The sequence below is a fragment of the Diabrotica undecimpunctata genome, chromosome 8, assembly GCF_040954645.1.
Source record: "Diabrotica undecimpunctata isolate CICGRU chromosome 8, icDiaUnde3, whole genome shotgun sequence".
Taxonomy (NCBI): Eukaryota; Metazoa; Arthropoda; class Insecta; order Coleoptera; family Chrysomelidae; genus Diabrotica; species Diabrotica undecimpunctata.
In genome coordinates, this window is record NC_092810.1 from 104,297,543 (window position 1) to 104,324,894 (window position 27,352).

The following is a 27,352-nucleotide window of genomic DNA, read 5'->3' on the forward strand; positions in this document are numbered from 1 at the left end:
TTGAATATAAGCAGTACTGGGGGAAAACCCCGTCATCGACAGAGCGTGCGGGGAAGAACCCCGTCAGGTCATTGCAGTTTAAATGCACATCGCAAACACGCAGCGCATGCCGGGATCTTTATTAAAGTTGCATACCGGGGGCTAAACGCTGGTATTATTTCTTCCGCGCTCAGTACCGTATTGTTAACCTGTGTATTGCGTTTCGTATTTTTGTGAAAATGGACAGAGATGATGAAAAGTTGAGTGATAGTGGTGATGAGACGAAGCCCTCAACCAGCAAGAAGCAGAAGAAAACAGGTAGAGTAACAGATGTGATGAAAGTGTTGAGAGCTGTGAGCCATGAACTCGGGCCGGATTCTTGTTGCAAGATGTTTTGCTGTTTTGAAGCAGTTCCTGAGGATCAGCGCAAAAGAATCATTCGCGAGTTCAATGCGATGGGTGATGTAAATAAACAGAATTCGTATTTAGGCGGTCTCATTAGTGTGTTGCCGGTAATGCGAAGAGGGAAAAATGAAAATCAAACTAAGTACAACACAGCTTCCTTTGTCTACAGAGTTCTTTCGTTAACAGATGATGGTGTTGCCAGTGATGCGAGAGTGTGCTTGAAAGCTTTCATGAGCATGCATGGTATCTCAGAAGACAAAGTAAGATACATTCGAAAATCTCTTGTTCAAACGGGAAAAGCACCTACAGATCAGCGCGGCAAGCACTCAAACAGACCCCACAAGCTAACAGAAGACACTAAGGAAAAAATGTACACATTTTTGAAGTCACTGAGAGGAAGAAAATCACACTATTCTCTAAAGAAAACGGAAAAATTATACCTACCTGAAGAACTCAACATTGCAAAGCTGCACAAAATGTACACGGATCAGTATCCGGAAAATGGAGTATCGTATGAATCCTTTCGTGAATATTTTGAAAATGAATTCAACATCTCCTTCGGCTATCCTCGCAAGGATAGTTGCAGCACATGTGACTCCCTTAAGTCTGAGATTTCCATATTGGAAGCAAAAGACCCCTTCCAGAACAGACCCTCAGTTGTCTGTGAAGTTGCGAAATAGGGAAATACACCTAAAGAAAAGTGAGCGTTTATATCAATTGAAAAGACTTTGCCGAAAGAAGGCAATGAAGTCGACATCTTTTGAAGGAATTGCCATGGATTACCAACAAAATTTACCTTTCCCATACATAACTACTAATAACGTCTACTACAGGCGTCAACTTAAATTCATCAGTTTTAACATTCATGTACTGTCTACTCAACAGGCGATTTTCTACACGTACGACGAGTCTGTAGCAAAAAAAGAAGCCAACGAGGTTTGCTCTATGTTGCATTACTTCGTATGCAACATTTTGCCCCCAACGGTGAAGGAACTTACGATATTTTGCGACTCTTGTGGAGGGAAAAACAAAAATTTCACGTTAATAAGGTTTTTGCACAATTTGGTAACCAAAGAAGGGAAGTTGGAAAATATCAAGGTTGTTTTCCCGATTCGAGGCCACTCGTACTTGGAGTGCGACCGTGACATGAGTATTATCAAACAGAAGTCACACACTGAAACTCCTGATGGCTGGAGAGATGTATTCAGGCACGCCCGCGTGAAACCGACTCCTTCCCAAGTGGTAGATTGTGGCCTGGACCTAGACATTTTTCAAAATTGGACTGAACATCTGTCGTCCATTTACCTAAAAAAGACGTCTCCTTTCCCCACCAGACCAATAAGAGTCCTCAAAATAAGTGCCACCAGCAAGAATTTGGTTTACCACAAAGCAACGTACTCTGGCCCGTACACAAGCTCTCCATTATTGGTTCCACTGCCACCTACGAAAACTTTGTCGAAGACTTTGAAAAAAAGAAAACAGAAAGCTCCAAAGCCAGTCGTGGAACTGAAAAAATCATACGATGGGGCAATCCCTATTAAAGCCGCCAAACTCAAAGATCTGCTTCACTTGGCACAATTTTTGGATAACCCTGAAGCGAGGAGTTTTTACCAAAGCTTGAGGTCAGACGAACTTGCGTCAGAAGACTATGACGGCGACATTTACATCGACGACCCTCCCATTGACGCTGAAAACTCAGAAGATGACCAGTGAATCCGCCAATAATCAACTTCAGTGACTTCCACAATATTTTTTGGAACCGTATTTTGCGTTCGTAAAAACCTTTTTTTTTTTCGTAAATATCGGGTAAATTTGTTTTAAAACCTAGTAGATAAGTACGCAGTTTACAAATAATTGTACAAAGAAAGTTTTTGTGTAGTTTGCGGATAATAAAATACGTTTTTGCATTCTTCAAAATATTTCATTCTCTCCATTGTTTGGTTTAGGGGTAAAAGAGGGTATAAAATATTGAATAGCTTAAAAAATGATTATCCGGGAAACTTATTTTGAATCTGCATAGTTAATGGTTCAACAACAAATTTTTTGTATTTTTAAATCGTTTTTGAAGGTTCTTTAAAGTTGGTCAACTTTCAAATTTATTTTTCTCAAAATCAGCTTTGCATCAATGACAAGGTTTTTCTCCTGGACTCTTCATATATCTTTTATATTTCTATTATGCGACTAAGTAGTTGTATAACCATGTATTTTGTACAATAACAAATATTCCTTTTTTTTGTGTAAACTTTTATTGTAGTATTAAGATTTTGTCCAACTTCCATAATTATATCAAACAAAATTGTTAGTCGACTGGTTTTTGCCTGCCCCCTATCACTGTCCATATTTCTTCAGTAATATCATATACCTAGCTCAACAGCATTACTTTTTTTGTTTTTTGTATTGCTTAAGCAATTTTCTTGCTCTCTTTTTTTTGGTTACTCCCTCCATTAGTTTAATAGATGTATTTTGCTCTGTTTACTCTATGCTTTCCTATTTTATATGGTGCTCCGAGTAGTACTTAACATCACCGCCCGATGGTGCCACTATCGCACGTGAAATATATTCTCGTAGATGGTTAATATCAAATTTCAGCCAAATCGGACTCGTAGTTTTGTTTTGGCCGCCTGTGGACACGGACGTGTTTGCGAATTTTTAGAAAAATGGAAAAAGAGCAATATGGGTTGGTGATTATATTCATGTTTTTGGAAAGAAAACGCGTAGCGAAATCAAAAAACGCTTAGATTCTAGGTACGGTGACTCTTCTTCTTCGATACCAACCATCAAAAATTGGTTTACCGATTTTCAACGTGACGCACCGTTGGTTTTTTATTAATCACACCTCGGTACCTCGAAAATAGCTACTACATACATAGACCGTAGACATCTCAAAAGACCGACTATGTCATGTCCTGCATGAAATTTTTAACATGAAAAAGCTGTCAGCGCGATGGGTGCCGAGTAGACCACTACAGAGCAGTATTTAACGCTATTTAAGCGTAATCCAAACGAGTTTCTACATCGTTTCGTAACCGACAACGAAACATGAATCTACTATTACACACTAAAGACCAATGAACAGTCGAAACAGAAGACGGCACCTGGCGAACTTGCTCAGAAGAAGGCGAAGTCTGTCCTATAGACCGGAAAGGTAATGGCCAGCATTTTCTGGGATTCACAAAGGGAGATCTACATGGACTTTCTGGAAAAGGTCAAAACGGTCACAGGGCTCTACTACGGCAAATTATTGGGCCCATTTGACGCCAAGTTGCAGGAGAAACGACTATATTTTGCGAAGAAAAAAAAATTGGTCGAATTGGTCTACTGTTGCCCTATCCACCGTATTCTCCACATTTGGCCCCGTGTGACTTTTTTCGTTTTCAAACTTAAAAAAGGCACTCGCCGGAGAGAAATTTAAGTCGAATAAGGAGGTCATTGCCGTCACAAAAGCCTACTTTGCAGACCTCGAGAAAACGTATTTTTCAGACGGATTAACGAAGTTAAAGCATGGTTGGGCCAAGTGTACTTGGCCCTTTTGTGTACCTTGGTACTTTTCAAAGTTTTTGTTTTTTTTTGTAGACTAAGTGCTTATTGGACCGCCCTAGTATCTTCCTAACTCCTGCTCTAGTGTCAACATTATGTCATTTAGGTAAGCATACTTTAGCTTTTCTTATCACTCTTTATTCTGTTTTACTTGTTTTTATATTAGCTAGACTTTGTTTTATCGCTACCACAATATGTATATTTCAATGACAGGAGCTCCAAAAATACTATCCAAATTTCCCCAAATTGGGAAAATTAGAAATTTTTCCTTTATATTTGTCCTGAATACTGCGTCTTTATTATATGTAGTTTAAAATATACCATTTGATTTTTAAGGTCGTTGACAAAGAAACTTAATAGAGTAGGACAAAGCTTGATTGTAATTTTCTACCTCAAGTTATTAACTCAAAAAATGTATTACCTACTCATCCGCAATAAAGGTTTAAATGCTAATAATAAAAATAAATTAATAAATAAATTCTCGTACCGAAAGTTGCATAGTTTACAATAAATCTAAATGCATTTATTTTCGAAGCTAACTCCGCAATTTTGTATCTAATGTTATGTTCCCATAGAGACAACATAATATCACATAACTTCACAATAGTCTAAATGTAGTCGGTCAGAAACTATTTTGCGACATTGCCAATTAATTAGTGGGGATTAAATTATTGAATTATTTAGTTTGTTGTTCACTGAGTTATCGATCGATTATTACGACAAACCACTTATAACGTAATTTTCTTGAGCATCCTTGATTCGTACAAAAATAAAAAAATACTGTGATTAGATATATACATGAATAAGAAAGTAATCGTTTATACAGGGTATCTAGAAACTCTCCTGACAAACGAATATCGGATATTCCTCAGATAATAATTTTAAGATAATTTAACCAAATTCACTTAATTCGAAAATGCTTCCTAAGGAAGATAGAGCTCTTTTAAGATGACGCATGGTAAGGTAAGGTTGGGTAAGTGCGGCCTAAAAAATCAATAGATAAATTTTGAAGTTTTGTAAAAAATTTATTTTTAATTATAACTTTTAGTTTTTTGTTGCTGGTTTAATTATCGCATACACAATCTATACAGAGAACCACTATAACATTATATATATAACCACTATAACTTTCCCCTGATTACGGGGCTAGTGCATATCAGGACCTTCATTTCTCGAATAATTGATACGTTAAATAACGAAGCTAGTGCAATACACTTGAATATTTGTACTTTTCAATGCGCTTTACAGAAATCAGTTACTTATTATCGTTTGAAAAAAACGAACTTTTATTCACTCACATATACAAAACATTAAATAAAAGAGTTCTATGGTTTTAGTAAAAATAAACATAAATATAAATAAATGACATACTGAATATGTAAAACTAATTTATTGATTACAAAACATAAAGTTAGCTCTAGAAATTTAAAAATAACCTTGGTGTAAACATTTTAGATGACTTCTTGGACATCAACGTTACTGACAAATATAAATTTATCAGGAATACCCTGAGATTCAATACCTCTAGGATTGTTTAATTTGTTGACAATATCTGTTAAGCTAACTAAACAAATATGTCTTTACGGTCCAGTCTAAATTCTGTGTTATTATTTTGTAACGAAATATATTTTGCCTACCTCAGAGTAAAAATATAGGGGTAGAAATAGGGGACAGAAACTATGGGGGCGAAGATAGGGCCAGCAAAATAAACGCTACTAGTGCGTACGACACTCAGTTGATTGTTGGAGAGCTGGGGTCGTGGATAAGTGAACGACAAGGGGTTGAGATTGGGGTAGCTACCAAAATACGAAACAAAGGGGTTACTTGCATAAATCTCCTGGACAAATGGGCAAAAAAAGACAAGAAGAAATACCTCTAGCTATTTAAAAGGGACGCCGCTTCGAGAAAACTTCCTGCTGGAGGAAAGAAAGTTTCTTCCTTCCTAAAAAGTAAACATACAAAAAGGTTAGGAGATTTTCTAAAATAAAAACAAAAATGGATCAGAGAAATAAATCAAAATGTTTATTTTTGTCTCATACAAACAGTTATCAACACATAAATGGCATAAAAAATATACTATATAAATAGTTGCAAAATACAGAATAAAAAAACTTACATGTGTCCATTTACAAACTCCATTTACAAAGAGGTTGGAGATACTACAAAAACTTACAAATCGCACAGAAATTAACCTTTTTTTAAAACAAACAAAACAAATTAATATCGAAACAAATAAAGCTAGCTATCATATGTTAACATTAAATTAAAAAAAACAATTAAAATGACAGCTAAGTTAAACCATAGAATTTACAATTTATTATTTATTACAAATCCTTTTAATGAAAGCAATTATTAATAATTATCAAAAAAATAAATGTTTGTATTTACTTTAAAATTTAAAATGTTAATTGTTACCCTAATTTCACTGTTTAGCACTTAACTTTCAAAAAAAACTTGCTAATATCTCTGGGATTGGAGCTGCAAAGGACAAAACTCTCAAATTGGACAGAAGAAAACCATTTCCATACTTAGGCAGGAACGATTGGAATAGGAACTTGGTGGAGGAAATCAAGCTGTCAACGGGGACATTCTATATAATACTTTACAAAATTTCTTCAGTTCCGGTGCACAAATCTTATGGTGATTACTCTGTTCTAAGCTGCCATTATGCAAAGAGTATTATCACCTTAACCGGTCTTAAGACATTGCACAAAGAAATTTGAATCGACTCGCGATTCAAAATGGCCCAAACATCTATCTACTCTGAAGTTTCTTGCTTGACTCCTCGATGCCTTACATTTTTCAAATTTCAACGCAAAATAAATTTCCCTTTACGTCTCACAGCTAGTTTTTGCCTACAAACTTAAAACACAATCTACAATCTACACTCCACTTGACCTAGTTCTTAGCAACGAACCGACAAAAAATAATCTCGAAACATCTACTTTTAAATTGGGTAACTGGAAATTTTTTACCTCACAATACATACAGAGAATTGGGAAATATTAATGTAAACAAAGACAAAAAAAAATATTCTCAGTTAATACGTCTTAGAAAAAGCCGTATACCTGACTTGCAATATTATATTAGGGGACTCGAATGTTAAACAAATCGTTGTTCAGCGACAAAAAAAATCTTGAAAACTGAATACAAAACTTGTTATATTATCGATCGTTTTATATTCCCTTTTAAAAGACAAACGCAGATTTTCTGGTAATTTTTAATGCGCACTAACGGTATAAACAAAATAAGGACGGGCTACAAAACTTTATACATAATTTATATTATTATATAGATAATATAGACACAAATTTAAAAACGCTACAATATGACACATGCAAGTTACTATAACCTCTGCATAATTAACTTTATTAATGAGACAAACATATTGATATAGTTTCTTTTTTCCATAGAAGTTAGCCAATACACAATCGCCTACATTTAGTGTAACACAATTATTGTTATTTTTCGTGTTGCTATCTTCAGTTTTTTTCTCCCGAAACCCCTTCATCACGGTGAACGTCTTCCAGATCATCTTCACTCATGTCATTCCCTTCCATTTTTCTCTTCCGAAATCTGTATGTTGAGATTCTCACTTATATTAACCTTTTTACCATACGAGCAGTATTAAACAATTTTATCTAAATACGAAGTCTTACATTAGCTACAAATATATACTATTCAATTTTACCTTGTCCTAGATGTGAGCAATATAAAAGGACAATTCCATATATCTAAGCTAATTTGTCACAAATTACACTTTTTAGACCACACTCCATACGACAAAGAGTAATATAAGCTGCCTAATGCATACGTCATTCTCTTAAACATGACCTTTAACAACATCAGTAATTTTACATCTTTTATATCCAATATTAAATAATTAAAAATTTTAAATCCCAACACCTGGATTGCTGTTATCATTTTTAACATCATCAAAGTTTTGAATCTTTTGGCTGTAGTAATGCTATGTTTAACTAATATTGTTTCATGGTACATTGACATTTTGTTTTCAACACCGTTCATGGGTATCTTGTCAATCAGTTACCAGCTGAAGTCCGTTTGAAGAGGTTTACTCTCCGGACACTGGAACTCACTTAAAGCATGGGTGTATGTTACCTGAAGTAAAATTTAATTAAAATATTAAACATCAAATGATATTAATAACATTATGTACAATCTTTGGTAACTTTATATATTTTAAAGGGTTTTTACCCTAATATTTTGGTGGCTCAGGCATGGTAACCTGTAAGTATAACCATTTTGCTTTTTTAACCTTAGTCAAAATTTTAAACCACGTTTGCTTCAATTAAATGGTTTATACTTATTTTAGGTATTTTTAACCTGATGATGGAACTGTTGTTCCGAAAACGTTCGTGTTTTTGATGTAACCGTTTTAAGGGTTTTTTAAAATATACCCATTTACAAAGATTCAACCTCTTTTTTGTGATACGTATTATACAGCCAGCTGCAGGAATTATTTTCCTTGTGGATTTTGTTGCATTAAAGTCTTCTTGTGTGATTATTTCAGCTCCAGCAGAGATTCTTTCCTGGGATTTTTTGTTTGGGACAGAGCTGGGTCTTTTGAAGTATATGGAATGGGTGAATCGATTAAAATAGTTTCTAGAGACTCCGTACCTCGGTTGATAGTTTCAGTTTTCTTTTTTTGTATGTCTTTATCCCATCGTTTTGAAGCTAAGGGATCGAAATACTCCCGTGGTATAACATTATCATGTAAAGGAAAAATTCCAGCTTTAGTAAAACCACTTATCAATATGCCTGAATCAGTTTCTCTCCAGATCTGTGCAATTAATTCTGAAAACATACATTTTGGGAGTTTCATCCCAACATTTTTCCTCTGCCACTGAACTAATTTACCATCCCAGCGACTTTTAAGGGACTTAAATACTAATAGATCTAGTGGTTGCAATAAGTGGCTGGTGTGCCACTATAGGTATACTTATTATTATATAGGTCTTCTTTGCTATATGTGGTGCCTCTACTACTCTTCCGAATATAATTACGCACCATCCTGATTTTGGAATTCTGAAACAAAAGAAACACGAATAAATTAAAATATCGAAAACACATTGGGGCTAGTGCATACTACACAACGCACTTGCCCCCTTTAATTATAACGCACTAGCCCCAATGCTGTTTTTGACTGGGGCAAGAGCGCCCTACTTTTTTTTTAAATAAATTAACCAATAAAACGTTAAAATATAGGTGTTACCACAAAACAGTATAAAAGTTCTAGTTACTCACAAAAAAATCAGACTTCTAAACGCATAGGTGAAACCGATGAATTAAGATGAAATTTTCAGGGTCACCTTATACCATACGATGATATTATTGCACGAACTTCGCTTCGTTGAGAATCTTCTTCTTCTTCTTTGAGTGCCTCTCCTATCGGAGATTGGATATCATTAGGGCGATTCTAATTTTATCTCTTATTATCTATTAATTTTACTCTCTTAAATTTCTCATCCAGGACATTCTTCTACGGCCTGGATCTCTGCGTCCTTGGATTTTTCCTTGCATTATATTTTGTAGGAATGTGTACTTTTGTCCTCTCATCAGGTGGCCAAAGTATTCAAGTTTTCTCTTTTTTATATTCAGTAAAACTTCTGGATCGTTATTTATTCTGCGTATTACCTCTTCATTTGTAATTTTATCCACCCAACTTATTTTTAGTATACGGCGGTAGCACCACGTCTCAAAGCTTTCAAGATTTTTAACATTCTTCTGTTTAAGAGTTCATGCCTCAACACCGTAAAGCAAAGTACTGAATACATAGCATTTTAACATTCTAGTACGTAGCTGAATACTAATATCACGATTACAAAACAATTTTTTCATTTTTATAAAGGTAGACCTGGCAATTTCAATACGTCTTTTTATCTCGTGATTTTGGTCACTTGTTTCATTGATGAGGGTTCCCAAGTATTTGTATTGGTTTACTTTTTCGAGTTGGGTACCGTTTATTATGATACTAGTGTCATGTATTGGATTCTTACTGAAGGTCATATATTTGGTTTTTTTGACTTTCATCCTTATGCCGTAGTTATTACATATCTCATTCATACTTTCAACTAGATGTTGTAGATCTTCCGCTGTTCTTGCCATTATCACAGTATCGTCAGCATATCGAATGTTATTGATAACTTCTCCATTGACTATTATCCCTTCGTTTGCATGTGAGAGAGCTTCTTGGTATATTTGTTGGCTGTAGATATTAAACAAGAGCGGTGACAATATATAACCCTGTCGTACTCCTCTACGTATTTCTATTTCGTCCGATGTTTGGTCTTCTATTTATATATTACCTCGCTGATTCCAGTACAGATAAATACATTAATATTATTTGTATGTCTCTGGTCTCGGTGTTCTTACCCCCCAGGATTTCTTTGAGTATATTGTGGCGTACTTTATCAAAGGCGTTGAGAATCAAGAGTCCTTAACTAAGACTGACGGTCGGTTGTTTGTGCGCTGCACTCACATATCCAACGTTAGATGCTAGATGGCAGCAGCTAATACATTCGTAATAAAAATTTAGATAACATTCATGCACTAGCCCCGCTCACGCACTTGCCCCACCTTACCTTAATTAGTTCTTTTTAAATACCTCCAGACGGTCGACGGTTATTTTAACGCATAATTTTTTGCCTTTAACTCTTAAACATTTATAATACTAGATTATTTAATATTCATGTGATATCGTACTAAAGGGTACTCCTACTTTAAGTAAGTAGGATACACCGTTTTCTAGAAAAATCGATTTGAAAATTTTTCGATTTTTCGTCACGACAGTTAAATTAATAGATAATTTATTTTATATATTATTTTTCGGTTCAATAAAAAGTTTAGAAAAAAAAGATCAATAAATTAAAAATTTAATTTAAAGTTTTTTAAAAACTGATAATGATAATTAATGAAACTAACACAAAATAACAAGTATCAGTAAATAGTTACAAAAGATGCTCGATGTCATGACCATTAGTTTTTATGCATGAATTTGCCCTTTTTCTTAGAAAACGCCGAATTCTTGCAAAAACTCTAAAAGTTTTTTCTAAATTCTTTGCATGCATCTTGTATCCGTAATCTGGGTTGTGCACGATTTTGTATCGGAACGAAATAAACAAATGAATTTATCTTTATGTATCCTTAAACAGAATAATAGCAAGGATTTAAATTTGACGACCTTTCTGGCCAAGTGCTGGAACGCCTCTTCCAATCTAGTGGTATATCATCAAGAAAGTCTCGTACATTCCTGCTACATTAGGCCAGACATCCGTCATATAGAAACCATCATCATCAAGCCTTTATTTATTACGTGCACTGCTGGACATAGGCCTCCCTTAAACTCCTTAAATCTTTGCGAATTTGTGCTCTTTGTTGCCATTTTTTCGTGATACGCCTGATGTCGTCAGCCCAACGTGTAGGTGGTCTTCCTCTACTACGTTTGTTTGCTCTTGGCCTCCAATGTGTAATTTTGCTTGTCCATCGTGAGTCATGCATTCTCGCTACATAGCCTGCCCAATTCCATTTTAGTTCCGCTATGTGTTTCACAACATCAGCAATACTCGTCCTTCTTCGCAGATCTTCGTTTCTTTTACGGTCCCGCAACGTCACTCCCAGCATAGACCGTTCCATTCGTCTCTGTGCCACTCTCAATTTCGAAGCCGCAGTCTTGGTTAAAGTCATAGTTTCCGGCATGACCGGTAGTACGCATTGGTCAAATACTTTACTTTTGGGGCTAATTGATATGTTGGCCCTAAGTGTCTCTCGCAGTTTTTCAAAAGCTGCCCACGCTAAAGTAATTCATCTTTGGATTTCAAATGTTTGGTTATCCCTGATGATTCTTATTTTATGACAAAAATACGTATATTTCTTCACCAGTTTTACCACTTTGTTTTGAATAATTAAATGGATATTTGTCATAAACTTAGTTTTGGACAAGTTCATTATGAAGCCCACCTTCGAACATGCAAAGTCCAATTCATTTAACATATCTGTGGCTTTTCCTAAATTATCTGTGATAAGCACAATATCATCTGCGAAATGGAGATGGTTAAGTTTTTAGCCGTCTATTGTTACTCATCTGTGGTTCCAATTGACCATCCTAAAGGCATGCTCTAATGCCGTTATGAATAATTTCGGTGACAATGTATCTCCTTGCCTTATCCCACGTTTTATTTTTCTTGGTCGGATTTTATCGTGTATCTTAACAGTCATAGTGGCATTTTTGTAAATATTATAAATAAGTTTACTATACCTATGGTCAATCCTGCTGTCATTCTTTGCTTCTATATTTATTATTAATACGATCCTCAATGTACAAGCTATGAATTCCACCGGAGGACGTAATGTTCACAGTTACTATTGGGGCTGTATTTCTAGAGGTCGGCAGTTGCCCCTTGATGTCGACCCATTCTAGTTTTCCGACTGTTGTATCATTTTCTTGCAATTACGGCGAATGTGACCTACGCCACCACAATCCCAACATCTGGGATCGCGTCTCTTTGGCATCATGTTACGAACTACTTTTCGTACCATTTCTTCCAGACGTTCACCGTTTGGTTCGTCGCCTTCTTCAATGGTTCTTACTCGATGGGTCCGTGAAGTTTGACTAGCTGTTTCATGTTCCAAGTCAATAGCAAGCGCTTCGAAGATCGAAGATCTACAGCAATTTCTTCCAAAATGTTGTCTGGTGCCTCTGGATAAGTTAAGTGCACTATACGAGCAACATCTGCTTCAAACTCTTGCAAATGTTCACTTGCTTGTTGAATTCTACTTCTTAGTTGCTCCTTGTGGACTTGTTGAAGATGGGCATCTCCGTAATGTTTGTCTAGTCGAGTGAACAAGATCTGGTAACATTTTTTTTTGACCCATAGGAATCGATCTTAGGATATCCGCAGCATCACCTCGTAAAGCAGCAGTTAAGGAAACAGCTTTTTCTTGTTCTATCCAATGATTGGCTGTCGCAATAGCTTCAAATTGTCTAAGGTATATGGACCAAGAAGACTTTCCATCAAATGGTGGCAATTTGAATCTCATATAATGTGTCATTTCGTCTCTAGGTGATTCTTCTTTCACTACCGAATCTAAAGCTACTGTATTAACTGGTGGTAGCACTTTCGTGTTAGTTATCAAGGTCTCTAATTGTTTGATCTTCTCTTCTATGTCGTTTACATTCTTCTGTATCTTATCGATTGTTCTAAAAACTTCTTCAAATTTCTCATTGTTTTGACTACATACTTCTTTAATTATTTGAGAAGTTTCGTCGTTTTTGTCTAGCTACATCTTTAATAATTTGAGACGTTTCATCGAATCTTTTGGAAATGTTCTCGAATTTATCATCATTTTGTTCTACAAATTTCTTCAATCATTTGCGAGACGTTTTCAAATTTATAATCATTTTTTCTAGAAGTTTCTTTAATCATTTGAGACGTTTCATCGAATCTTTTGGAAACATTCTCGAATTTTCCATCAATTATTTTAGTTAAAACGGCTTTTTCTAATGATTGAAATTGGAATGTCTCTGGGTCATCTCCATTATTGTTGAGAACAGTCTTCAGTCATTCTTGGAGGATCTTTTTGGACCCGCTGCAGTCTTCATCGCGTTCTCCTAGTTGCTCACGCAACTGTTTTACTGAAAGTTCTAGTAGCAGCATTTTTGATCAGGCGCACACGTACTTTTTTTTTTATTTCCTTTCATATAAAGATCACTACCGAACTTCGCGGATGTTCACGACGAACAATACTTTTCAAAAGTTCAAAAGTCTTTTTTTTAGCAATCACTGCTGAATTTATTTTTAAATTTCACACCGGACACCACTGTAGCGAGATTAAATAAAACGAGCGGTCCGAATTTATATATATTTGTTGATAAGTTTACAGCACGATTATATCTTATCAACTAACTTGACTCATATAAGGTCTGCTTTTATATAAAAATTATTATGTACTAGAATATTCTGGAGTAGTCCACCTCTAATTCGTTTGTTTGACTGGTCGATCTCTCCCGCGCTCGATTCATCTGGAAGGTTCTCATCGTCTAGAGATGCAACCGTTATATGGGCTACGTCGAATGCATGTTCGTAACAATAAAATTTGGACCTAGAGATCAACGTAGGTAAAACAGATTACATGTGCATTAGAGGAACACAACAAGATTTCAAACTAGTAAGGGGTCAGAAAATTAAAAACGGATCTGTGTACAAACACCTGGAGATGAAAATAACAAAAGATATACCAATATATAAGAATACCACTCGAAGAAGAAATATTAAATAAAAATATGAAAGAAAGGAAAAAAATGTCAATATTGAATAGATTCTTATAGGATAGAACAATAAACAACGAGTTACGATAAAAGTAAATTTAGAATCTTATAGTAAAGAACAGAATCATGTATAGCTGCAAAGTATGGCCGTTAGAATGATGGACATGGTAAAAGCAAAGCAAAAAATGATCAAAAATAACAAAATCAGACAAATTGTGGAGGTAAAGCATAACATCACAGACGAAATACGAACCAAATAATTAATATGGTATGGACATGTACAAAGAATACCCAATCACATGATCTTAAAAAATGTATTAGAATAAAACACGAGACAAGAAAGAAGAAAATAAGAAAGACGGAAAAAGAAAAGACACGGAAAAGTTGGAGATAAGGCAGAAGGCATTGACAAAGAAATACGAGAAAGATAGCATAGGGAAAACAGAGAGGAATAGAGTTTTGGAACTGCAAAACGGCGGCGTACATATATATATATATATATATATATATATATATATATATATATATATATATATATATATATATATATATATATATATATTAGCAACTCTGAAGAATTTACTTTATCGATGTCTCGTCTGAAGTCTTGAGTTGCTTCTCTATTAAGTGCTAAGCTCTAATAAGCAATATGAAAAAGCTCCTCATAAGGAGGGATTTGTCTCTTGCCCTAAAACTACGTCTAGTTAAATGCTACATTTTTCCGATCTTACTGTATGGTGTGGAGGCCTGGACGCTGAAGAAGACGCTCACGAGAAAACTAGAAGAATTTGAAATGTGGGTGTACCGACTTATTCTTCGTATATCCTGGACCGAACATGTCTCCAACATAGAGGTAATCCAAAGAATCGGAAAGGAGAAAGAAATCGTGAATCCAACATCTGAGGAAGTGGTTCAGGCTCACATCGGTCGAACTATTAAGAAGCGCCGCAAACAAGATCAGAATTGCCATGTTAATAGCCAACGTTCGCAACGGACAGGGCACTTGAAGAAGAAGAAGTAAGTGCTAGATTAACAATATTAATATTAACAATACTCATCCAAAAATACAGTTTACCATGGAATGTGAGAATAATCAACAACTTCCATTCCTAGATGTGTTAGTTATTAAGAAAGAAGACATAGGACATACAGTATACCGAAAACCAACCCATACTGACAGGTACTTACACGCAGACTCACACCATCATCCTGCACAATTAAATTCGGTAATAAAAACCTTAATAACAAGATCTGAGAAACTGGCAGATGAGGACCATAAGAACGAAGAAATGCACAGAGTCAAAGCAGCTCTAAGACAAAATGGTTTCTGCATGTCCACGATTGAAAAAGCACAGAAATCTCGAAACAACAGCAAAGATTCAGAAAAAGAAGAAAAACCAGTCGGAAAAACTATCCTGCCCTATACAAAGCGTACGACAGACAGAATCAGCAGAGTTCTAGGAAAAAACAAAATAGAAACTATTTTTAACACCGACAGAAAAATCGCAACCAGATTACCATTAGCAAAAACAAAAGTTGCATTCGAAAATCAAGGCTCATACAGAATCCCGTTTGAAGACTGCGATAAATCGTACATCGGACAAACAAATCGAAGGATACAGGTTAGACGCGAAGAACATCGAAACGCCATCGAAAGAAAAGAGAAAACTCTATCCCTAGCACAACATGTCATAAACACAGGACACAGGGTAGACTTATTTCGCCTATTTCCATGGGCATAATCAGGGAAAGCTACAATAATGGTTATTAGATATATTTTTTTTACATATGATGAATTAGTATCTTTTTTATTTATAAATTTATTTTTATACTTATCAAGTGAGAATGTTTGTCAAGATGTTAAATTTACAACGGTTATACATAACAATAATAATTGGAGACTAAAAGTGAGGTACATATATGTAATAGTTTCCAATTATTAGTAATTATTAATGATAAGTTACATCTTTGATAAGATCTTTGATAAGATATAACTCAAAGTTAATCAAACTACATTTAAATGGTTTTTACCCCCATATTTGGTAGCTTCAAACATGTAAATCAAGATAGCACTGATGATGGAATAGATCCGAAAACGTTTTCTAATGTAGCGCCATAGGGTTTTTATTAATATACTTTTTATAAAGGAATTTTTTCAATAAAATTTTTGTGATATATGTTATACAGCTAACTACAGGAATTTAGTTTCCTTGTGGATTTTAATTTAATAAACTTTTCAACGTGCAACTTTTAAATTTTGTTCATAGTTTAATACACAAAAACTTATTATCTCTATGGTCTTTGTCATCCTCGGTTTTTTGGAAGAATTTCCCTGTTAGCCACCTATCAATGCGTCCAATAGCAGACTAGTAACCCTACCAAAAAAAAATGGATGTAAAAAATAATTAAGAAATAGGAACAACTTGGAAGAGGATCAATGGATGAAAAAAGACAATTTGCTATTATTTAATGACGGTTAAGAACAATTTAAAATATGTTTTTATATATTTAAAACGTAAAAAAACAGTAAATTAATTCAGAGGATGATAATTATCTGAACTTAAGATCATTTATACTTGTTTCTTACCATCTACCTAGAATATGGCATTTAATTCGATAATTAAAGCTGACAACATTGCCGGTAATTGTGACTTCAGCCATTTAGGTGTATACTAATTTAGTATAGTGTTAACTGAGCAGACACCACCAATTTTGTGGAGGTTAATTAAAAGTTATAGCGCACAACTCTGCTTTCTATAGTGCTGACCCGAGCGCTTGTTCGCTCCGTTTATATGGAATATTCCCCGAAAGACTTTTGTTCTATGACTCTGCTATATAGAAAATGAGCAATGGAAGGGGAGCTCTAAGGGAATGAAATGAAATTTATTTTAAATTACATCCAATGAACATTTTTTAGCTGGGCGGGGGATCGCATCTCTTCGGGAATCATCAAGTTTAATAATACTTTCCGTAGAAGGTGTAATCCGTGTTAAGGTGAATTTAAATATAGGCTAGAATATTTAGAAATAAATGGGAACAAAAAAAAATAGTGGAATAGTGAAATTTCAATTCAACTGTTTAATTGTTGTTAATGACGTCGTTCTCAATTAATAGTTAATCACTCTTTTCATGCATTATTCTGGCACTATATACAGTGCGTACTAAAAGTATTCACTATAATATTTTCTGATCCATATATGTATTTATTAAATTAATCAATTTTTCACACTGCCTGTGTTAGTTGTGGGGTGAACTGAGTAGCTCTATAACGAATACAGCCAGTCCCAAGCCCGGAAAAATGAGTGGGAATAGAGGAGTAACACCTCTATAAAAATCAGAGTTTACCTGGCCCGGCTAATAGCACTGTGTGAGGGTCCCTTGTCTAGGGTTCTAAACGAAGATCAACAGCGGATGGAGCAGTTGAGGTTCTACTCAATGGTCCTAAAGGCGCAAGAATATTAAAGGGGACACCGTTCCCCCCAAGTCCTGAAAGACAATCAGTTTATGGGAAGAACACCCTGAGAAAAAATTACTCAGCCCTCCAGGTAGACATTGGGCCTGATCCCAGTACTTATAAAAACAATTTATGGCAACGAATCCCAGAATACAGAAAAAAGCAAATCTTGCCTATAAGCTTTACTTAGTTGCTAATGTTAGCTTAACTTGCTGGAGATGCCAGGATCAAGCTTGTTTTAGTTCTGAGCAGCCATTATTCTACGCAGCTATTAGGTTCTGCATATCTGCTGCAATTGTCACCCCATGTGTATACCCGACAGTCTAAAGACGTATGGCATACAGAAATAACGTTATAACAGTCTATTGATACCAATTCATACACGGAAAGTTTGACGAATTGTGTTCCTTTCGCCGTTTATTTTTATATATTTGGCGTCTTAGTTCATCAAAGCCGTAGCAAAGCTCTTGCCGATATTTTGTACACATTTGGTACAGCTCAAAAAGAGAGAAAATAACAGTCGTTTACGTTTAACGCTAGCAAAATAAGTGGCGATTTTTGCTGCTTACACTAGAACAGTGGAAATAGTAGGTTAAATTCGCTGGTATTGTTCTAAAGCTATTTTCTTGTGGCATTTTAAAGTAGATACTATTTTATTGGGAATAAGCCACAGTTGAAGGTTAAAATAAGTTTATTGACGTTTCAATTTCCACTCTCAAAATACAAACATTAGTAAATTAAACAAATTTTGTTTTTTTGTTACTTGGTGAAAAATTCTTTTAATAATTTAATTTTATCTGACTCATTTATATTGACAATTCAGACATACACTATACATTTTAAAGTAGATTACATTAAACTGATATTGCCAATATTGATGAGTTGCGTTCTTAGAACAACTTTATTGTAAGTAGCATGTAACTCGTCTTTCAAAAAAAACAACCACATGCCATGATGACAGTAAAATTCTTCTGTTAGTGATTCCATAGTAAATTATGGGGAAAAACCAGAAAAAAACCTCATAATACTATCCCGACATGGTAATTATTTGGTCTTACATTTAGTTTACTCTCAATACACTGGCTTTTCGTGTTTGAATTTGTATCTACCCGACTATCTGAAGACGTATGGCATACAGAAATAACGTTACTAACAGTCTATTGATACCAATTCATACATGAAAAGTTTATTTTTATATATTTGGGGTCTCAATTCATCAAAGCCAAAATCTTTTCCACCCTCACACCCACTCACACCCACACACACACACACACACACACATATATATATATATATATATATATATATATATATATATATATATATATATATATATATATATATATATATATATATATATATATATATATAAATATTAAATTTCTTTTCTATATATATATATATATATATATATATATATATATATATATATATATATATAAATATTAAATTTCTTTTCTATATATATATATATATATATATATATATATATATATATGTTCGGAAAGATTTCCGCGGTTAGTACAATTAAACTTAGAGCTAAGATTAATATTATTATAAAAATTAATATTAAACTCACCAGTCTTCCGGGTTGAACCGCGTCGATATCCATTTTGCCGAGCTTTCGACATCCTCTCTGATGTCTTCTTCAGGGCTTCCGAGGTCTCAGTCTCCCGAGCCCCCAGACACTACTACACTCACTAGTCACTTCTAGTTATAGTATAGTAGTATAGTAGTAGTAGTATAGTAGTATATATAGTAGTAGTATAGTAGTATATATATATATATATATATATATATATATATATATATATATATATACGAGTGTATATGTATACGAGCGATATTTTGCTTTGAGATAAGAGCAAGATTTGAGATACGAGGAATCGGTTTTTATTCAAATTCATACCTCTTATTTGAATACTTCTAATTTGCTTTGTAAATAAAAGGTAGTTTTACTGGTAATAGATCTTTATGGCGAAGCCGTAATCGTGTCTGTACGTGACTGTTACTTGGACCGACAAATTAAATGGTCATTGGAAGTTAAATCCGATAAAAATTCGGATTCAAGTACTAACCATATTGCACTCTCGATGTCGGTGTAATTTACACTGTGTAAATTTTTACTATAGACCTCAGTCTGTCTGCTTTGCTTGTTTCTTTGCAGCAAATTCGGACGTGAAAGCAGCTGAAGTTTATATCAAAACGTTTTCCGAACTGATAGAAGCCAAAGGATATATCCTCCAGCATGTCTTCAACTGTGACGAGACAGGGCTTTTCTGGAAAAAGATGCCGAATAGGACTTATATAACGGCAGAGAAGAAGACGTTGCCAGGTCACAAACCTATGAAAGATAGATTAACTCTACTACTTTGCGCCAATGCGAGTGGCGACTGTAAAATCAAACCTCTTCTAGTGTACCATTCAGAAAACTCCAGGGCCTTTAAGTCACATAAGATTTTAAAAGAAAAACTGGCAGTTATGTGGAGGGCAAATCCAAAGGCGTGGGTCACCAGGAAATTCTTTGTGAAGTGGATAAACCTGGTGTTTGCCCTTTCTGTTAAAAAATATCTACAGCAAAACAACCTACCCATGCAAATCCTTTTTGTCCTCGATAATGCCCCTTCTCACCCACCAAATGTCGAAGATGATTTACTCCAAGAGTTCGAGTTTATAAAGATTCTCTACCTACCAGCCAACTACACTCCTATCTTGCAGCCCATGAATCAGTAAGTGATTTCTAATTTTAAGAAGTTGTATACTAAGCACTAAAGTAATATTTAAAGTGAAGGACAAACTTAAATAATGGGAAAATTACGTCACGAACCTATTCGAAAACGATAGGAGTAGTTCACCTTGCGATATTACTAACTGCAACGGACCCCTAATAATACGCTCTGAGGTTATAAAAGCCATACAATCATCAAAAGATGGCACAGCGACTGCTCCTGATGAAATTCCAACTGAAATATACAAGCTTATAAATGATAGCAATGTTTTAGAGACTATAACTTCGTTTTTCAATACCATTTATACCAGCGGATAACTACCTAACGGTTGGTCTAATTCATTGTTTATAGCTCTACCTAAGAAGACAACAGCAAAAACCTGTGCTGATTATAGAACCATCAGTTTGTTAAACCACTTATTGAAAATTTTTCTGAAGGTAATACATGGTCGTATCTACAATAAATGCGAGGAATACCTGGATGACACACAGTTTGGCTTCGGTAGAATGCTTATTGGGCGAAGATCATTAAATGATTCAGGTTTATTTGATTTGGGCAGCATATTTTGACTTTGATTTTACCAAAGCGTATTTCCAAGTGTCCGGAAAATAACCTATAACCTTTAAACGAGAAAATAATATCTGGGTTGAAAATATTTGACTGATACCATTGGGTTGTCTCAGGACAACAATTCACAGGGCTAAAGACAGATGTAAAATAATTATTTATAGGGATAGGATCGTTAAGCTCCTGAGGGATCTCTATAACTAGTTTATTTACAATTTTGAATAACCTCATAGCTTTCCAAAGGTCTTTTTTATTCGAAGAAGCAGACCGATAATTTAAATAACCATTCTTCTCCAGACAGACTGCGTTAGTAACTGCGTTTCGAAGATCTTTATAGTAATTATAGTCTAAGACGTTTTTAGTTTTCTTATATTTGGCTAAAGCAGCATTACGAGTTTTCATCATATTCTGTATTGTTGGTGTTAGCCACGGAGCAGGTGGCTTTGTAATTCTTGATTCAACATAGGGAGCATGTTTATCAAACAGAGAAACTAACATATCATTGAAAATTCGAATTTTATTATCTATAAAATTTTCGTACAGTATATTATCCCATCACATTTTTTCCAGATCTGCGTTAAAAGAAGATATTGAAAAGTTTTTGTAATTTCTTTATATCTTTAAAAATTTTGTTTTGTAATTAATATCTAAATCAAATTCACAGTACACTGCTCTATGGTCAGATAGTTCATGATCTAAAACGCCTGAATGTCTAATGAGTTCACTTTTATTTGTATAAATAACATCAAGCAGTCTTTGTGAACTGTTAGTTATGTCCGTAGGTTCCTCTACTAATTGAACAAAATTATAAGACTGAAAACAATAATTTATTTGATTATCTACTAGCTGATCAACATTGATATTACCAGTTAAAATAATATTATTAAATTGAGGTACTATGTGAGAAAGAGTATCATCACAATACTGTAAGAAATTTAGCATCCTGCACGCCTCAGTTCTATATATAACACCGGCTAACAATGTTGTTTTCTGTTTTTTCACAGAAATCCACATTTGTTCGATACCTAATGGACAGGGAAGGTCAGCAAGTTCTGACTTTGAAACTATTGAATCACGTATAAAAACAGCGATTCCACCACCTCTTGAACCACGGTCTTTACGAATTATTTTAAAATCCGAAATGTATATATACACTCTGATCTGAGATATCCGATGTCAACCAAGTTTCGGACAGGCAAACAACATCAAAGCTGTGATCATTTACCAGATCTAAGAAAACGTTAAATTTTGGAAACAAAGAACGTGTATTAAAATGATTTAATTTTAGCTTTTTGTCAAATATGCTGAATTCTAGTTTTAAGTTGCACAATTTTACCTAATAAATAACCACAAACTGAACTGTTTGCAACATGAACTATATCTAAATTTAGTTTGTATCTTAGGTTTAACGTTTTACAATTAATACAGCACATAATCTGACTGGTACAATCTTTTATTTCCTGAGATTCAGAACATTAAATTACTAAGACAATCTTTTTTCTGGTGACCAGCTTTGCAACATTTAAAACATTTTACAATATTAATGTGTTCACTAACATAACATTTGAGCCAGCCTTTATACAGAAAACCTCTTTCTATTACCACTTTATATAAAGCTGGTGAAACCTCCATCACGACCTTGCAACGCTCCTTACACTTAACTTTTGTTACCATCTTTATATCATCTTCATTTACGTTGAGATAATTTAAAGTAATAAGGTCTTGCAAAAAACTTGTTTTTTCCAGAGAGGCAGCATTTACAACAGTCAGCAATTAAATTGTAACGCAGAAAGTCACGTCAGATACAAAACACTATACGTGAGGTGATAAGGCTCAATATACCAGTTCTTGGAATAAGCGAGATACGGTGGCCGGGGACTGGGAAATGTAGCATAGACGACCACGATGTATTCTATTTTGGAGAAGAAGGCACTAACCATCGAAATGGCGTTGCATACATTGTATGGAGTTGTTGACTCTTACGTTTGCTGTGTTGTTAATATACAGTTGTTTCAGTAGGTATATTATATGTTAGGGGGTACCCATTTCTCTCAGTATTCCCCACATTTCATGCCACTTTACATTATCGAACGCTTTCGAGTAGTCGATGAAGCACAAATATGTTTCTAGATTAAATTCTCTAGATTTTTTTATAATTTGTCTGAGATTGAGAATTTGTTCTCGTATGCCTCTTCCAGGGACAAATCCACATTGTTCTTATGGGATCTGTGGTAGAAGTATTGATTTTAATCTCTCGTTAATTATAGTTAGCAGAACTTTACTTGCGTGGGAGATCAGGACTATAGTGCGGTAGTTATTACAGTCAGTTGGCGAGCCTTTCTTATAAATGGGTATGAAAGTGAGCTTACACCAATCATCTGACCATTGTCCTGTGTTCCAGATTTTATTACACAGTTTGAACATTACTTCAATTCCTATGTCTCCCATTTCTTTAAGTGCTTCCGCCGTGATTTTAAAATATGTGGTTCCTTTTCATCATTTATTTCTTATGGATACACGTCTTCATGGTCACTATGAAACAACATTTCACAATATTGTTTCCATGTCGCTGCTATGCCCTCTGGATTGGCGATGATCGATTTAAAAATATAATGAGGTTACCACTCTTAGCTTCTTAGCTGCTGCCGGTTAAATGGAAGCAAAAAGTAGAACCTACGCCAAACAACGAGAAAAGACAGTGGCCTTGAGGTCAAAGTATGATAGAACAGCAAGGCGAATTACCAACCTCTAGAGCAATAGAGCGGTAAATTTAAAGAATATGATAAATTTGGGTGACAAACCTGTCAGTAAAAACCAAAGAATAAAAGAAAAATGTGGTTAAGATCACCATTTTTCCCCCAGTGAATGATTAAGAGAGACAATTAACAAACAAGTGAGGTCAATCCAAAATATCATGTATTAAAATAGTCTACATTGTGGCTGGATAGCCAGCCACAGGTGAAGATTGATTCAACTTCCAACAGTCCAAGGTTCATAAGATTTGGAACTGAGACTAATAAAGATTCTATGAATTAATTTTAATTATAATTTTTTTTTAAACTATTAGATCAGAGACAATTATTTCACATATGTAAATGTAACATTGACAATATAATCAATTAAATTTAAGTTGAATGAATCTAAGTTAAATAAAGTAAGAAAATATTATTTTATTTTATTTTTATTTGAAATTATTTAATATGAAAATATGATAAAACATACTGACAAGTTTGTCACCCAAATTTATCATATTCTTTAAATTTACCGCTCTATTGCACTAAAGGTTGGTAATTCGCCTTGCTGTTCTGTCATATTTCGACCACAAGGCCGCTGTCTTTTCTCGTTGTTTGGCGTGGGTTCTAGTTGCTTCCATTTAACCGGCAGCAGCTAAGAAGCTAAGAGTGGTAACCTCATTATATTTTTAAATATTACTATATTTTATTCTTAATCAATTTAATAATGTTACCTAAAGTTAAAATTCAATTTAACTAATAATATACTGTTGGAAGTGCATCTTATGATCCTGTAAAATAGGGTTTAGTGGAAAGATTGAAGTATAGTCCTTAAAAAAAAACAGATGGAAAAAAGAGAAAAATCAAAAAAGCGACAGTTGTCTTTTGAGAACTATTTCCTTAGTGGAAATCGAAATATCAAAATAAACTTATTTTAAAGTAAAATTGTGGATTATTTGATTTGTTTAAATTGAAAACAAGATACCCAAGACCTGTGAAATCATAATGATACGGTGGTTGACATATTCAGGTTAACCGTGTTCCTTCAACGTTTCAGATTTCTAATGATATATTAGTTTTGATATCAAAATCTCTAAACGCAAAGAATATTTGGAATATAACTTAAACATATAAATCAAATAATAAAACGGCGATAGAATTTATACGATTTATAATTTCTATATTTTTGTTTGTTTTTTACGGTGCTGAGTTTTATTATGTTTTCCAAACTAAGCCGGGCGTGATTTTATACTAATAATAATAAAATAATGTTAAAGTACGAATTTTTAATTTGCATAAATGGATGCATGTTTTAGTTATAAATTATGTAAAATTTGATTTATGTAATTCTTGAATATATACATATATACAGTCATTGTTGCGATTTGCATTTTAATTAAAATAACAATACTCACATTGTTCATAAAATGTTCATATAAATAGGTAATTATATAACTAATTTTAGATTACCAACCATAAAGCAAATAAAACTATAAATGTATTTGTTTGTTCGTTGAATAACATATTTATTATGTAGTGTATGTAGCAAAGCATTTAATAATATATTCACTGACGTACCAGACGAGCAAAAACGGGTAAAATTATATGATAATCTCTTCTAATTAGTAGGAAGGTAAATTATGCTTATATGAATTATGTACCTGAGTCTGAATATTTGAGATACTATATTAATTAAAAAATATGTAATGAAAGCTTTAATTAACTCAAAATCTTAAATGGTTAGTTCCACATAAATTGATAAACAGCTATACGTGGATTCAGGAAACATGGAACATAAAATCAAAAATCGATTACATTGTCATCATCATCATCAATTAACCTATTGTCTACTGCTGAACGTAGGGCATCCGTAAAAGTTTACACCTATTTCTATCTTGAGCGTCTTGCATCCAATGTGTGGTAATGCGCTTTATACCTTCTGACCATTTAGTCGGGGGTCGTCCTCTACTTCGATGTGCCTCTTGTATTGATCGCCATTCCACAATCTTTCTGGTCCATCTATCATCGTCAATCTGGCAATATGTTTAGTCATGGCTATTCTTTTAACTGCATCCGTGACTCCTGCTCTTCTTTTTATTTCTAGATTTGGTACTTTATCTCTAACGGTAATACCTAACATTGATCTTTTCATTACGTGTTGTGTAACTCTTATTTTATTTATTGTTCCTGTTGTCAGAGTTAGTGTTTCTGTACCTTATGTAAGAACCAGTAAAGCCCATTGGTTAAAAACCTTTTTTTTTTAACAAACTGGAATATTGGACTTGCAAGTATTGTTCAATCTAACAAAGGCAGCGTGAGACCTATCCTTCTTTGTATTTCAGTTGTCTGATTATCTCGGCCCAAGCGAATCTCATGTCCTAGATATTTGTAAACTATTACTTGGTCGATGCTAATCTTCCAATCTGAGTTTTATCTCTGACTACAAAATTAGTCATAAATTTTGTCTTTCAGGTGTTAATTTTAGGACCAATTGTTTTTAAAGCTTCATAGAGCGAATCCAGCATTTTTGTAACTTTGTCAACTCTGTAAGATATAACGATGTTATCGGCAAACCTAAGATGGTTCCGATCCTCTACATTTATATTAATTCCCGTAATATCCTCTCGTTCCATTCGCTTGAACATACTTATATTCCAGTACAGCTGTAAAAAATTAGCGTTTTAATATCTTGTAGATGATCATTTGTTCCGTATCTGGAGCAGAACTCAACCTGTTGTTAAGGTTGGTAACGGTCCAGTTTGTTTACCAGCCGTTTTGTTATTATCTTCATAACTAGTTTGTATGTATGGAAGAGAAAATCAATAGGTTTCTAGTTCTTTAGGTCTCAAATGTCAACTTTTTGAAGCAATATCGTTATTATTGCATTATGCCATGGGAAGCACATTAACACATTTATTAATGTTTCTTCTCCTTTTTTAAATTGCCTTATGAATATCCTATCTTCTCCAGGTGATTTATTGCGTTTTTTCTCCAAGAGAACTCTTTTTATTTCTTCTGTTGTGATATTTGAAATGTCTTCTGCCTTTGGACATTTGATATTTGATTGACCTGGATATTCTTCTCGTTTATACAATTTTGAGTAAAAATTTTGAGTGATGTTTAAAATATCTTCCTCATTTGTTTTAGTTTCTTCCTTTTTGTTTACAAGTTTGGAAATATTTTTTGATTCTTCAGTGATTTTTTGGCGCAGAACCTTTAAACTTTTATTTTTGTCAATAGCTTGAGTTATGTGTTTAATGTTGTAATTTCTGACATCTTTTCGAAATTGATTTTGAGATATCTTTGTTTAACTGTCTAAAGGTGCAGTCTCTCTTATGCGTTTGTCGCATGCGTTCGACGCAAGCAGCAGACGCAGGCGACGCGCTGTGCACTCCTCAAATGGTAACTTTATACAAGCGGTTGGCTTTATGCGTTCGACGCAAGGAATCGCATGCGTCTGCTGCATCGACTGCATATAATACTAGTGGTCTGCAGCGACTGCATGCGTCTATTTCATAAAACACTAAAAAATTTAACATTGAATTGAAAGTTTGTAGGTTAACAACACCTGATTGTGCTTACAATAGGAAGGTATTGTTTTTGTTTAGATTTGAACTTTAATTTTTATTTTAAAGCCAGTTCTGGAAGGGCAAACTATTCTAAC